This window comes from Vigna unguiculata, chromosome 11 (genome assembly GCF_037176805.1).
Source record: "Vigna unguiculata cultivar grain cowpea cultivar isolate G323 ecotype 2 chromosome 11, ASM3717680v1, whole genome shotgun sequence".
NCBI lineage: Eukaryota > Viridiplantae > Streptophyta > Magnoliopsida > Fabales > Fabaceae > Vigna > Vigna unguiculata.
The window spans coordinates 11643299-11658465 of NC_140802.1; the positions used below are offsets into that span (position 1 = coordinate 11643299).

A 15167-nucleotide genomic window follows, 5' to 3' on the forward strand; every position below is an offset into this window, starting at 1 on the left:
GGAACTGCGTGTAGGTGTTTTGTATTCGACACATTGCACAAAATTTTACAAAAAGATTCAAGAATACAACTCCGGAAAAGGAACTCGTCAACATGCATATGTAAAAAAATTTCTTTTTCATTTTTTTGGCTGTTAATTATTCACCCCATTATTAGAAAATAATTTATTCTTAAAATTATATTTGTAGCATACGCACTAATGGAGCCATTATGCAACTACTACTACAACTTCATTAGAGAAGATAACCAAGAAGCAGTAACTTAGGTATACTAAATTCCAAGGGAGCAGTGGTGTCTTGCATACGACAAAGAAAGAAGGTGGGGTCACGTAACAACAAATCTAGCTAAAGTAATAAATTTTGTCTTGAATAAGACAAGGAATTTGCCAATTTCTTCCATATTATTAGCCACGTACACCAAGTGCAACACATACTTCACTAAAAAAGACAAACAAATAACTACAATGGTGAGTGTTGGTCATGTGTACTCTGAACCAACTTCCTACAAGATGCGAACTCCAAGTCAAACACGCACCAAGTCGTTGAATTTGATAGAAATACCAAAAGATTCAGAGTGGAGGAGATGGTGAATACCTGAGAAGTGTGTCCTGTAGGAAAATTTGTAGTCAGATTAGATGAAAGGTGGTGCGATTGTGGAAGGTTCCAAAAAATCCATCTACCTTGTTCATATGTTATTGTAGCTTGTAAGAATGCGCATCACGACTTCAACATGTACATAAGTCCCCATTATAGGTTGGATTTCGTCATGAAAGTATATGACAATTTGTTTTGCAAGTTAAGACATGAAGAATATTGGCCACCATACCAATGGCCACAGCTTTGGCCACATCCTGCCACAAAAAGGAGCGAGAGGGGTCGTCCTAAATGAAGTAGAATTAGGACTGAGATGGACATTACAGAAGGAAGACAATCAAGAAAGTGTTCTTATTGTAGAACTGAAGGACACACAAGAAGTCATTGTCTTAACAACCTTGCACTTAGATGACCCACATCGAACCATTTACTTTACATTGAACTTTTAATTGTGTTCAATAAATTTATCCTTTATTCAATTCAATGGTATATCTTGTTATTATCTTCTATTGTTACTTATTTTACATAAACCAAAAACAAATAACAAAATTATTTAAAATACAATAATGAAATGGTTTTAAATTATTTTAGTTATTTCCTTCATTTTTAAATTATTTTTGACAAATTTGCAATGTTTATAATATTCCATTTTGTAAAAATTACCAAAAAATTAAAAGAAAACTATAATTTCAATATTTATAAACATCTATTAAAAATGATTAATACTACAAAAATTATAAAAGAAACTTTTGAATTAAATTGACTTTTATATTTCCAAATTGCACCTAAAATAACTTACTACACAATACTAAATCTATTTTAAAATTAGGTTTTTAACTCAAGAAATTCGATGAAAGATTTATTTACATTTACTTCATATTTTTTCAAATAACATCTAAAATAACTTAATACTCAATACTAAATCTTTTTTATTTTTAAATTTAAACTCAACAAATCCAAAAATAAATAAATTACATTTACTTTGATATATTTCAAAATTACATCTTAAATAACTTAAAATGCAAAAAAAAAAATCTATTTTTAATATATATTTTTAAGTACAAAAATTATAAGAAAATAGATCTTTTTTATCTCTAATTCAACAATTTTTTAAAAGTTATTTTTTAAAAAAATTCAAAAATCCTAATTCAAATCTACTTTAAAAAAACGAAAAAAAAATTAAATACCCAGTCGGGTCCCTGGAGACCGAATTCTAATTGGGAAATAAAAAAAGGCTTAATACCTAATTTGGTCCTCTAATTTTATTTGATATTTTAAAAAGACACCTAATTTTTCATTTGTTCAATTTAGTCCTCTAATTTCTTAAAAATGTTCATTTTGTCATGTCCGTTAAATTGATGTTAACGTCGTGTGCGTACAGTGCCACGTGTCATGTTGTTGTCACCTCACAGTGCTTGTTTTCAATTTAGTCTCTTTATTTATAATTTTGATTAAATTTGGTCATCTCTTTTTTTTAAAATGAAGTACTTTAGTCCTTCTCAAATTTGAGACCAAATTAGTAGTTAAACTTAATTACAACTTATATAAACATGTTAAATATTTTTTAAACATTTATATATCAAATTATTCCACCTAAATATTCAATTTTTTTTCTACATTTTACATTAAAAAAATCCTTATTTAATTTTTTTTAAATATTAAAAATGTAAATGTAATGTGACACTTGTAATTTTTAAATGTTTAATGTGACAAATATTTTTAATGTGACAAGTGTCATTTTATATTTACATTTTTTAATATTTTAAAAATATTAAAAGTTTAAATAGGGATTATTTTTATGTAAAAATGTAAAGATAAAATAATTTAAATATTTAGATGGAGTGTTTGATATATAAATTTTTTTAAAAAGAATTAATATGTATATATAAATGTATATATAAGTTGTAATTAAGTTTAATTACTAATTTGGTCTCAAATTTGAGAGGACGAAATTGTATCATTTTAAGAAAAAAGAGGACTAAATTGGATCAAAATTATAAATAAGGGAACTAAATTGGAAACAAATATTGTCAGGTGACGATCACATGAAATATGGCACTGTACGGACATGACGTTAACGTCAATTTAACAGAAAGGACTAAATTGAACATTTTTAAAAAATTGAAGGACTAAATTGAACAAATTAAAAATTAGGGGTCTTTTTAAAAATTCGAATAAAATTAGAGGACTAAATTAGGTATTAAATCATAAAAAAATGACAATTGGAAGGTCGGAATTCGGTCCCTAGGACCCGAATTCCCACCTAAAACAAAATTGTGCTATCACCAAACACAGTATGTTATACAGGTAAATAAAGGAAGGAACCGTGCTATTGAGGAAAAAAATCATAATCTCAGCTCAAAAGGATGAAAAATCATTATTAAGAGGTTTTATTTTTAAAAGGTTTGATTTTTATTATTTCTCCCATTTTTTGAAGTTTGATTTTAATCATTTTTTTATGTGTGAGCCAACCCATGTTGATGTTCCTAGGTTAGTGTGTTCTTGGGATCTTGTGGTGGTTTTTTTCTCCTCCTCGTAATGACATTTTATTGGTATATTATTGATGAGTACAAAATAGTTGGTGCTCACTAATATTTTTGAGACAGTTTTGTGAAGGTGGGTTGCTGTTATGTTTGAAAGAAAGTTTTGATTTCAGAACTTACTAGATGTCGTGTGATAAACTAATTGTTGGGTGGTATGGAATTGTTTGAGAAAATGGTTTTTAAAACCAGAAAGTGGTGAGAGAACCAAACAAGATCCTTATTTTCTTCTGGAAAATGTTTTTTGCTACAAGTTTTAACATGAATTGACTTGAAATTATATGGGAACAGGCTTCGCTGCTACTCATATGCTTGGAGAAGCATAGAAGAAATGGTTCTACGGAACAACTGATGTTGTTATGCATTTTATTTGAGTTTTTGAGGTAAAAAACATATGATGTTGTGTATTTCCTAAAAATACTATTTTGATATATGTAGTAGTGAATGTGGTTCTGTATGATCTTACAGGATGCCAATAATAAGAATGTGGAGGATATATTGATACTTCTTGGGGATCATCTTTACCAAATGGACTATATAGACTTTGTATAGGTATAAATGGTATAAATTTTCATCTAAAATTACAACTCATAACATTTATAGTTTTCTGAACCTAATAATGATTTTGATGGGGACTATGATTGCGTAGACATGTTGACATGATTGCTAATATCACAATTTCATGTGTTCCCATGGATGACATGTATCTCTACGTGAAAATTTGTATGATCTGATTTCTCACAATAAAGGAACTCCATCTTATTCACAAGAGCTAAACATTCACTGAAAATGATATCATTTTTTGTTTTATCTTGAATTGAGTTTGGATTTGATTTGCGTTAATTGTCTTGTAGCCGAGCATCAAATTATAGACTGATGAAAATTGATAAAACTAGACGAATTGTATAGTTTGTAGAAAAACCTAAGGGATCATATCTAAAGGCTGTGGTATATTGATAGTATCTTGATTTCGAAGAATGAAACACATTCATTTTACTTGAATAATTGATATAATCAATGCAACTTGTGAATAAAGTATGCTAACAGATTTATCGACATTGCATTGTATTTAACTGGTATGCTTGGTCCATGTTAGTGCGTAATTCCTTGGAAATCTCTAGGTGGGATTTCAGGGTCGTGCTTCAATGGTCGGGACCTAATTCCATGGCCCTTGTTAGTGGGTGTCCATGGTGGTGCTCCATCTATATAATTTGGTAAGGATTCAAGGTAATGATTGCATCCTGATACTCTAAGGAGTCAGTTAGTCTCACTCAGAGCGGACTGACTCCTGTGGTGAGAGTAGTAGGAGGCCTGAAACTCATTAAGGGCTAACCTTGTGTGTGAGGGAATTGATTCATTGTAACACTTACAACACATAGCTCAGGGGTGAGCAGAGGTATCCACCACAAGTGCAAGCATCCGCTGAATCCGACTAGGTTATATGTATTCGCATGAGTCGAGTCGAGTCTTAGTGTGTTGATTTGGAAGGTCACAACATGCTTGGGTGATGTATGTATATTGAATTGTGAAAGTATATCTGATTGCATTGATGAAATCTTTACGGCTATAGCTTACCTTGTTTGCTTGTCTGATTGTCTTGTATGTTGTTCTTCTACTTTTGTAATGATCATCAACTTATTGATGTGAGCAGATGCGAGAAGCACTCGAGGTCAACCAGGAAGAAATGATTCCGCTGCACAATCCGCGTGGGTTGGACACCGTGTTTTGTTTGGGATTTTTGTTAGGGCTATGGCCCATGTATTGCTTTACCCTTTTATACTCTATCTTCTTCTTTTAGCCTTTGGTTCTTGTATCTGGTATGTTTTGACATCGTGGTGTGCCTCGAATTCTATAAGGAGTAAGGTTTAAACTCTTGGACCGCGTTTATACTTATTCTGTGCGACACTTCCTTTAATTCTTTTTGTTAATTAAATGGGACGTTTCAAAAGTTGTAATTAAGTTTAATTACTAATTTGGTCTCAAATTTGAGAGTACCAAATTGCATCATTTTAAGAAAAAAGAGGACCAAACTGGATCAAAATTATAAATAAGGGAACTAAATTGAAAACAAATATTGTCAGGTGACGATCACATGACACGTGGCACTGTACGGACATGAGGTTAACGTCAATTTAACAGAAAGACCTAAATTGAACATTTTTAAAAAATTGGAGGACTAAATTGAACAAATGAAAAATTAAGTGTCTTTTTAAAAACTCGAATAAAATTAGAGGACTAAATTAGGTATTACATCATAAAAAAATCATAATCTGAGCTCAGAAGGATGAAAATCATTATTAAGAGGTTTTATTTTGAAAATGTTTGATTTTTATTATTTCTCCCATTTTTTGAAGTTTGATTTTAATCATTTTTTTTTATGTGTGAGCCAACCCGTGTCGATGTTGCTAGGTTTGTGTGTTCTTGGAATCTGGAGGTGGTTTTTTTCTCCTCCCCGTACCGACATTTGATTGATATATTGTTGATGAATACAAAATAGTTGGTGCTCACTAATATTTTTGAGACAGTTTTGTGAAGGTGGGTTACTATTATGCTTGAAAGAAATTTTTTGATTTCAAAACTTACTAGATGTCGTGTGATAAACTAATTGTTGGGTGGTATGGAATTGTTTGACAAAATAGTTTTTAAAACCAGAAAGTGGTGAGAGAAGCAAACAAGATCCTTATTTTCTTCTAGAAAGTGTTTTTGGCTACAAGTTTTAACATGAATTGACTTGAAATTATATGGGAACAGGTCTTCGCTGCTACTCATATGCTTGGAGAAGCATGGAAGAAATGGTTCTAGGGAACAACTGATGTTGTTATGCATTTTATTTGGGTTTTTGAGGTAAAAAACATATGATGTTGTGTATTTCCTAAAAATACTATTTTGATATATGTAATAGTGAATGTGGTTCTGCATGATTTTGCATTATGCCAAGAATAAGAATGTGGAGCATATATTGATACTTCTTGGGGATCATCTTTACCGAATGGACTATATAGACTTTGTATAGGTATAAATGGTATAAATTTTCATCTAAAATTACAACTCATAACATTTATAGTTTTCTGAACCTAATAATGATTTTGATGGGGACTATGATTACATAGACACGTTGACATGAATGCTAATATCACAATTTCATGTGTTCCCATGGATGACAAGTATCTCTACGTGAAGATCTGCATGATCTGATTTCTCACAATAAAGGAACTCCACCTTATTCACAAAAGTTAAGCATCCACCAAAAATGATATCGTTTTTGGTTTTATCTTGAATTGAGTTTGCATTTGATTTGCGTTAATTGTCTTGTAGCCGAGAATCAGATTATAGACTGATGAAAATTGATAAAACTAGAAAAATTGTATTGTTTGTAGAAAAACCTAAGGGATCATATCTAAAGGCTATGGTATACTGATAGTATCTTGATTCCGAAGTCTGAAACACATTCATTTTACTTGAATAATTAATATAATCAATGCAACTTGTGAATAAAGTATGCTGACAGATTTATCTACATTGCATTGTATTTAACTGGTATGCAGGAAGACCTTGGAGTACAATCAGAAACAAAGTTAAAAAGGATTTTCCTTCTATTTAATTGACTGCATGGAAGGTATAGCAATGAAAACAACCCTCTTCTATTTAGTTAATAGGTTTGAAAGTTAGTTTTTTGAATTGCATGATAACTATGATAGATATGCATTGCATTATAAATTATAAAAGGTTCCTCTGGAGTGATATGAAATCAATGAAATTATATTTTAGTCTTAGAAGCCTGTTTTGTTTTGACTTAATAAGGTCATAAGATAGGGTATACTTAAAGTGGACACAATACTATTGAGTCTGCCATCAATTATCATAATTTTGTAATTTGCAAGACCTTCTAACTTAACTAAAGTAAATACAACCAAGTATAATGTATTGTTGTAATTTGTTTCTTTGTGTGTGTAGATTAATATATCTTTTCTAAATAGCCTCTCTATAAGTGTAATAGTTTCTTCCATGCTTTAAGTTTGATAAATAAACTATTGCCATCCATTCCATGAATTTCTTGATAATTAATAGGCCTCTATTTTACTTTGTTGCATCAAGGGAATATTTATGAATTTGAAAGCAAGGTCTGATGCAATTAAGAATGCGTAGGACAAATTTAAGACTATTAGGTTATTTTTCTACTTGCTTTCAATGTAATGTGGGATGAAAACCTAAGGGATCATATCTAAAGGCTATGGTATACTGATAGTGTCTTGATTCCGAAGTCTCAAGGGTTCCTCGTGCTCATCTGCCATCCCGAGCTCAACTCGAGGGATGCCTTTTTTCGCCTTTCTCTATCCAGTCTCCTCCATTTATGCACTAAAGTATAACAAAAGAGACACAACATTCCATTCTAACTATACCCAATAAGGATTATAATGGAATTTCCCAATAATTGTACTCAAATTATCAAATCCCCAAATCTATCAACCCTAAAACTCATGTATAACTATTGTCATTTAATCCTCCCAAGCCATCGCGTAATTTCCCAATTAGTCCTATCCTTTCTATCAATTTATCATTCCAATACCATTTTCCACTGCTCCAAATAGCCCAGAACCCATAAAATAACAAAATCAAACCGAAACTGGCTCGCGTCGCCTGGCGGGTCCAATACCATCGCTAGGCCGTTCAAAGGAAACCCCAAATATTGGGTTACATACACGCGTCACATGGCGGCCAGGGTTGTGCCGCCACGCGATTCCTCTCCAAGAACCCAAAAACAACACAGATTTCATGTGCCGCTTGGGAGCAATTCATCATCCGCCATGCGATTTCTAGAAAAATTCTTGAAACGCAGAGATTTGTTTTGATTCGCAAGAAAGCAAGCAATATTATATCCTTGCTAAAAGTTTGAGAATTCCAAGATTCTTCTTTTGAACACCAAAGTCCTCCCTAGTTCTCCTCCGATCAACCTCAAAGCTTCACTTAAACCTCGCCACTCTCAAAATTCGTGCTTTGTTTTCTGAGTACAATCACAACCTTCTAAAACCCTCCTCTTACCACAAATTGGCTTTTTAAATGGTGGTTTAAAGCTAGGTAAATTAACAAAAATGAATTTAAGGTTTAATGGTAATGTTAATTACCATTCATTGATTCTTTATGGTCCGTTTTTCAGCCATCCTTGGCTGCTATGGTTTCATCTACCCCTTCATTTCCATGCCAAAAACTATGTTTAACAAAAAAAAATAAGTTTAATTTGGGTTCCCCAAGGTTTGAACCCATAATCATGCCAAAGCCAAATCAATGCTCAACCATTCAACCAATTCACATTTTATGGTAACTAATATAATTCAATGATTATATTATTCTCAATCATGATCAACGTAATTTAAAAATAATAACAAATAAATAACACACAATTAGCATACATAAGACTTAAACCCAAATCCTCTCACACAATCAAGTACTCTCAACCACTTCAACAAGTACTTTTCCACATTATACAAATTAGAATTTAATGCCATAAAGGCTTCCACTGCCCGCATTTAGTAATTAATTAATTATTTAATTAATTAAATTTTGCGGGTCTTACATTCTTCAAGCTACTCACAAGCCAAAAAGCCTCAAAGATCAACCAAGCTCTTCAAATCACGAGTTACAGTTGTGTATTGCAGAAAGAGAGTTTTCCCGAGAAGAATGACAAAGTTTTATGCTAAAAAACTTAGATTCGCAACTTTGCTCACGAAAACACAACTTATATATTCTGGTTTAAGTGAAAACACTCGATTGAATTTTCCGTACAGTCAGCTGATTTCACTTGCCTTAAGTGAAATCAGTCGATTGAAAAATAATTCAACTAACTTAATGCATTCATACCAGAAACTATATACAACAAGCCTTTTATCTTGTTAAAACCCATTTTAACATATTAAAATAGACATACTAAGCCACACAAGACATCTAACTTATGTCATATAGCCTATCAACATGATATAACACTAAAACATTATATTTAACATGTTATTTTCATATTTAACACACTAAAACTTAATCTTCAAGTGGATTTTCATCAATCTTCATCAAACACCTATAATCTTCAAGCACATGGCTTTATCAATTCTTTACTTCAAGCCTACTTGTGCCAACAATCTCCCCTTGAATTGATGAAGCCAACCTCCTCGAGTTGAATTGATGAGCATGATCCATAAAGAAACCTGAAAAAGCGTTTGCATGCAAGATGCCAATATGCCAAACATACAACCAAGCAAACACACACAAGTATACATACATATCACATATGCATATGCTCCCCCTATCACTAATAATATGATTTAACTTCAGATTTTAGATTAAGTTTGCAGTATTATATGATTCCAGCATATTTATTTCAGGTTTTCCAATTTTAACACAATTTTACTCATTTTTCACTCATTTTTCTCCCCCTTTGGATTCATCAAATGAAAGTAAATGCATGGATCATTTTGGAAAGATGAAATTTTCATTAAAATAGTAACATAGGATGGTATCAGGGCAACTGATACGCAATACAAGCATAACAAAATAAAAACAGAATGAAAAGTACATCATGAAGCTAAGACTGATATAATCAGTCGATTGAAATGAAAAGTACATCATTTTCAATTTCTTTCACAAAACCTATAACGTGCACAATCAATTAAAACATCATTTGGCGTTGTTGCCCCGTCTATCGCGTGGCGGACCCACTCTCGCCGCCAGGCGACACATAGCATTCTGGGCAAGCCCAGATCTCTTTCGCAGCAATAACACAACCTAACCCCCAAATTCTCCTTTCGATCACTTCCTTACATGAAACTCAGCCTGAATTCTGGTCTCTCATTTTCTATCCTCTTCCACTAAGATTTTACAGTCAGAATTTCATCCTGATTATACTCAAGAACTCGAATCAATGGCCAATCTTCCAACCCTAACAAGGTGATAGCAAATGAATATATTCCATTCAACCCTAAAACTTGTACACACACATCATCATTCTAAAATTTCATACTTTTCATGAATTCGCATCATGCACATAACAATTCTAGATAAAACAATCAATTTACGAAATCCAAAGAAATGCAGAAATAGACCACACTCGCGTCGCCTGGTGGGCTCACCCTTACTGCCATGCGGTTCATCTCGAAAAACCAGAATTGGGTTAGCACTCATGCGTCGCCTGACGACACATTCAAAGTCACTAGGCAGTTTCTTGGAATTTTCCCAGAAATGCCAAAACATCAAGCTTGTGATCATACAGGTTATCATTTGCATACATTACAATAGGAAAATGATCACAGAAAATTCATACATATAAAAGAACTCCCCTAACCTAGACAATTCTTGTTCAATTGGAAAGATTTCAAGACTTCTCTTGTGCCACCAATACCCCGACCTTTTTCTCCTCTCTAATGCCCTTGATGTTCTGATTTAATTCACCCAAGGACTACTTTCAAACTCTCTTTCTCTCTGTCAATTTCGTTTACCCAATGCTCCCTCACTTTTTCTCTCTTTCTTCTACCAAAAACCACCTTAATGAGACCATTAACTAAGACTTAATGCTTGTTAATGACATCAAAACGAAAAATGACTTGAATTGGGTGTTAATGGTCATTTAAGGACCATTAGTCGTTGCCTTTCCAGCCTACTAGGCTGCCCTTCTTGCAGCTAGGGTTTTCTCTGCCTTTTCATATTCAAGTCAAAATAAAATTTGACAAAAAGAGAGTTTAGTTTCGTTCTTAACAAGGTTTGAACCCATAACCACTCAATTATAAAATTGATGCACAACTAATTCAACTAATTCATGTTTTGTGATAATTCTTATAATTTTGGGATTACATTATCACTACTCATGTTGAATCATATCATTAAAATAATAGATATATTAAAATAACATATAATTTGGCATCCACGGGACTTGAACCCAACTCCTCTCACATAGTAAAACACTCTCAACCATTTGAGATAGTACTTTTCCACATTATAACAATCTGCATTTAAATTTTTATTGGGTCTTACATCCTTTTTTCCACAATTATAACAAGTGAAATTAGAAGAATTTGACTAATTTCGTTTGGAAGTGTACCTTTTGAGATTGCCTTTGCTTCCTTTCTTTTTGAGATACTTCCCAAACCTTTTGACAAGAAGATTCAAGTTCTCATTATCACTTGATTCAACCACCTCATCCTCAGGCTCATCATTCTTCTTGGTGCTAGTCTTCAAGGCTATGTTCCTTACCTTTTTCTCACTTGACTCTAACTCATTTAGCCTTTGCATCTCATTCTCATGCTCCCTTAGCTTGCCAAACAATGTAGTTGTAATCAATGTGGATAGGTCTCTTGTTTCTTAGATAGTCATGACCTTTGGTTGCCAAGATCTATCAAGACACTTCAACACCTTGATGTTTAAGTCCTCTTTGTCAAATTCCTTACCCAAACCTATGAGATGGTTGACTATGTGAGTGAATCTCTTTTGTACTTCCGCTATAAACTCTCCTTGTTGCATCTTAGTTCCTTCATGAGTCACTTCAAGCACCTTTGACCTTTCCTTGGAACTCTTGCATTGTGAAACAAGAAAAAACTCATCAATGTTCATAGATGACATGAGGATATTCTTAGCATTGCAATCATATTGAGCTCTTCTCCTTTCTTCCTTTATCCATTAAGGCTTATCAACATGCACATTTTCAATAGTATGCTTAGGAGTGTAGTGTCCATTTATGATTGCATCCCATATCCCTTGATCTATTGATTCAATAAAGATTTTCATCCTAATTTTCCAAATTAGTAATTAATGCCACTAAACATAGGAGGTCTATGAATGAAGGCACCTTCAGCATAAGGGAGCTTGTTTTCAGCCATTTCAAGTAGTTCAAAGACAAATTTAGGATCTTACTTGAGCAAATTTCAAGTACCTAGCTCTAGATACCAATTCTAAGTTTTGAAATGGTTGAAATGCAGAAAAAGGGGGGGGGGGGGGAGTTGAGTTGACTAGTTAAAAAATAGGGTGACTTTTAAAAGTCTAAAATAGGTTTTAATTGAATCAATTCGATCACCAAGTATGGATGCAAACACTCTTGGACTGGACACTTTCAATCGATCAAAAACAGAGTTGGCCGATTGATTTTACTAAACAGATGCAGTATTGATATACTCAAGCGATTGAATCACAAAAACAATAGACTAAAATACTGGAAAAAATGCAGAAATGCGAATTTGTGCTTTAAAGCAAGAAAAATATTAAAAATTAGTCAAGATAGGTTGCAATGAGTTATACAAACATGATCAATGCTGCAGATAACACTATATCTCACAAGAATGTCAAAAATATAGTTTATATCACAATTCCTTAAATTTTAAATTGGAATGCAAGAAAGAAGGGTTAGAGAAAAGAGCAATGCACAAGATTTTTATACTAGTTCAGTCAAACCTAAGCTACATCAAGTTTGTCAAGGCAACCCAAGCCTGACTTTGCACTATTTCAAAAGATTTACAAAGTTTACACCTCTACACTTTCAAAATATGCAAAAACACATAAAAAAGGCTCTTGAATCATATAAGAATCAAACCAACACAGCAAGACACCTCTTGTAGACTTGGAAAACCACCAAGCACAAGCACAAAGGTTAAGAAAGATCAAACCTCAGTGGTAGCACAAACCTGCCTACCCCAACCACCTTCTCCAAGCTTCAAACACCAAGCAAAATGCTACAAAAATTAATCCAAGATCAATCTTTACCGGCTCCAATCTGTATGATCATGAAAGAGAGAGAATGGTTTCATGCTAATAAATGGTCTTGCACCATCTCTATCAAAAAATAAAACTCTTAGAGTCAAACTGTTACGAAATTCAACAGGTTGATTTTCAATTCAATCGGTTCATTTCACTTAACTTAAGTGAAATCAGACAATTACAAAATAAATCAACTGATTGAATAAGTATGAGTTAAGACTACTGCAGCTAACCTTTTAATCTATTAAAAATCCATTCAAAAGATTAAAAGACACCATTTAACTTGTTAAAAAATATTTCAACATATTAAAAGACACAACAAAGATCGAAATTTAGTCAACTTGGCCTTGACCTACATTTGATCGAGTCATCCCTGACCTAAATTTAGCGATATTCAGCTGAGTCAGTCTTGGATGAAATTTGTTCATATTCAATCGAGTTAGTTCTAACCAAAATTTTTCCGTATTCAGTCCAGACATCCCCAACCCATGAATTCATTCAAGTCATCCTTGACTAAAATTTGGCCGAGTAGGCCTTGAAAGAAAATTTGGCCATATTCGGTCGAGTCGACTTTAGCTGAAATTTGGCCGTATTAGACTAAGTTGCTAAAAAAAATTGGCCGGATTTAAAAAAAATCCAAACTTGTTTTGCTGAAAAAATGGATTTGGATTAAAAATCTAATCCAATTATCTGGATGTAAAATGGATGTGAATTGGATCATTAAAAATTCAATCCATGATCACCCCTAGTTTTTGCAATAGGAAATATTACACATATTGAAAACTTTCTTAACAATTAATGTGGAAGCATGGCCAAGCCATGAGTGCCAGAGTTTGAAAGAAGATAATAGTTGTGTCATGAAGTGATAAAGAAATAGTTAAACATATAAAGGTTTTTAGATAACAAATATAAATTTTGTTTAACATAAAGTATTATTTCACTCATACTAATAAAACAGAGTCAAGCGTTTGTAGTCCAACGGTTAGGATAATTGCCTTCCAAGCAATAGACCCGGGTTCGACTCCCGGTAAACGCAATTTAAGAATTAAAAGACCCTATTTTTACAATTTTCAATAGAAAATTTGTAAAAATTCACACAATCTATTATGTGTTTGTTATGCATATGCTTAGGTAGCTAATTTCACGTTTGTATTGCATTAGGTCAGCATTATCCATCATCATAGATTAATGTCATTTGTATCCTGCATTCACATTAGTTAGCTTTCTATGTTCTCATCTTTCTAATGGTTAGATATAGGTTCTGATTTTAAATTTTATCCATTTTTTTCTTATCATTCATAGATTGAGCATAACATATAATTCTACATACACATGAGTAGTTCAGGTTAGTTAGCATTTTCATAATTTTTGTTTTGGTGTAGTAAAATTTATGTCATGTTAAGTCAATTTATGCACTACATTATTTTGAATATGCTCACGCATGAACAATTCACATAGATTTTTCTACTTTCCATATCAATTTCAATTCATCATCCCATTACGTTCCATGTTTTACATCATGCATCATTCATGCAGATCATAATTTAGAGTTTCCACCATGCATTTAAATTAGTTTTAGTTTAGGTAATTCTGAAATTTCTTGATTTTATTTTATTTTCCCCCTTTGCATTATTTTTATATTATCTTTAGCAAGGTTAAATTGTAGAAACTAAACTTAATACGCACCATTTCCTTGGATTTGACCCGAGTCTTCATTCCTTTACTACATTAGGGAGGATTGTCTTTAGGTCTAGAGGCGAGTTTAACAGTGAGACATCACACTGATGTCTTTAGCTCTTAGTGACCCAAACATGGGCCTAGGATTACATTAGTGTACTTCCAAATCAATACATGAATGTTGATAAATCAATGAAACAGTAATCATGAATATGAACAACAAAGTGAAATCTAATCCCAACACTCCTTATTTTATCTGGGAGACATTTTTATCTTTATTTTGAGTTCATGATCATTGCTACTTTACAACTAGGGATGACAACGAGGAAGGGCGAGGACTGTTTCACTATCTCATACTTATCCCCAGAGAAAAAAAATTCATTTTCATCCTCATACCCAAACTCAATGGGAGTTTGACCCACGCCATCTTTGTTGCGTAAGGGGTATATACTCGTACATGTACCCTCTTAATGTTTCAATATAAAGTAATTAATTTATATAGAATAATTGCAGTAAAGGAAACATAATATTATCAAATATTCAATATTAAAAGGATGGTTGTCTCTTAAATATCAAATATTTAGAAAGAAATTATAATTGTATACATTTCAAAATAGAATACCAAATCCAAA

At 32.6% G+C, this 15167-nt stretch overlaps 1 non-coding gene across 1 annotated transcript; it reads left to right on the forward strand.

Annotated features, from left to right (window-relative positions):
- Nucleotides 1-13822: 13822 nt before the first annotated feature.
- TRNAG-UCC (transfer RNA glycine (anticodon UCC)) lies at nt 13823-13894 on the forward strand. The gene has a single exon. It is a non-coding gene; the product is annotated as a tRNA-Gly (tRNA).
- The last annotated feature ends 1273 nt before the right edge of the window (nt 13895-15167 follow it).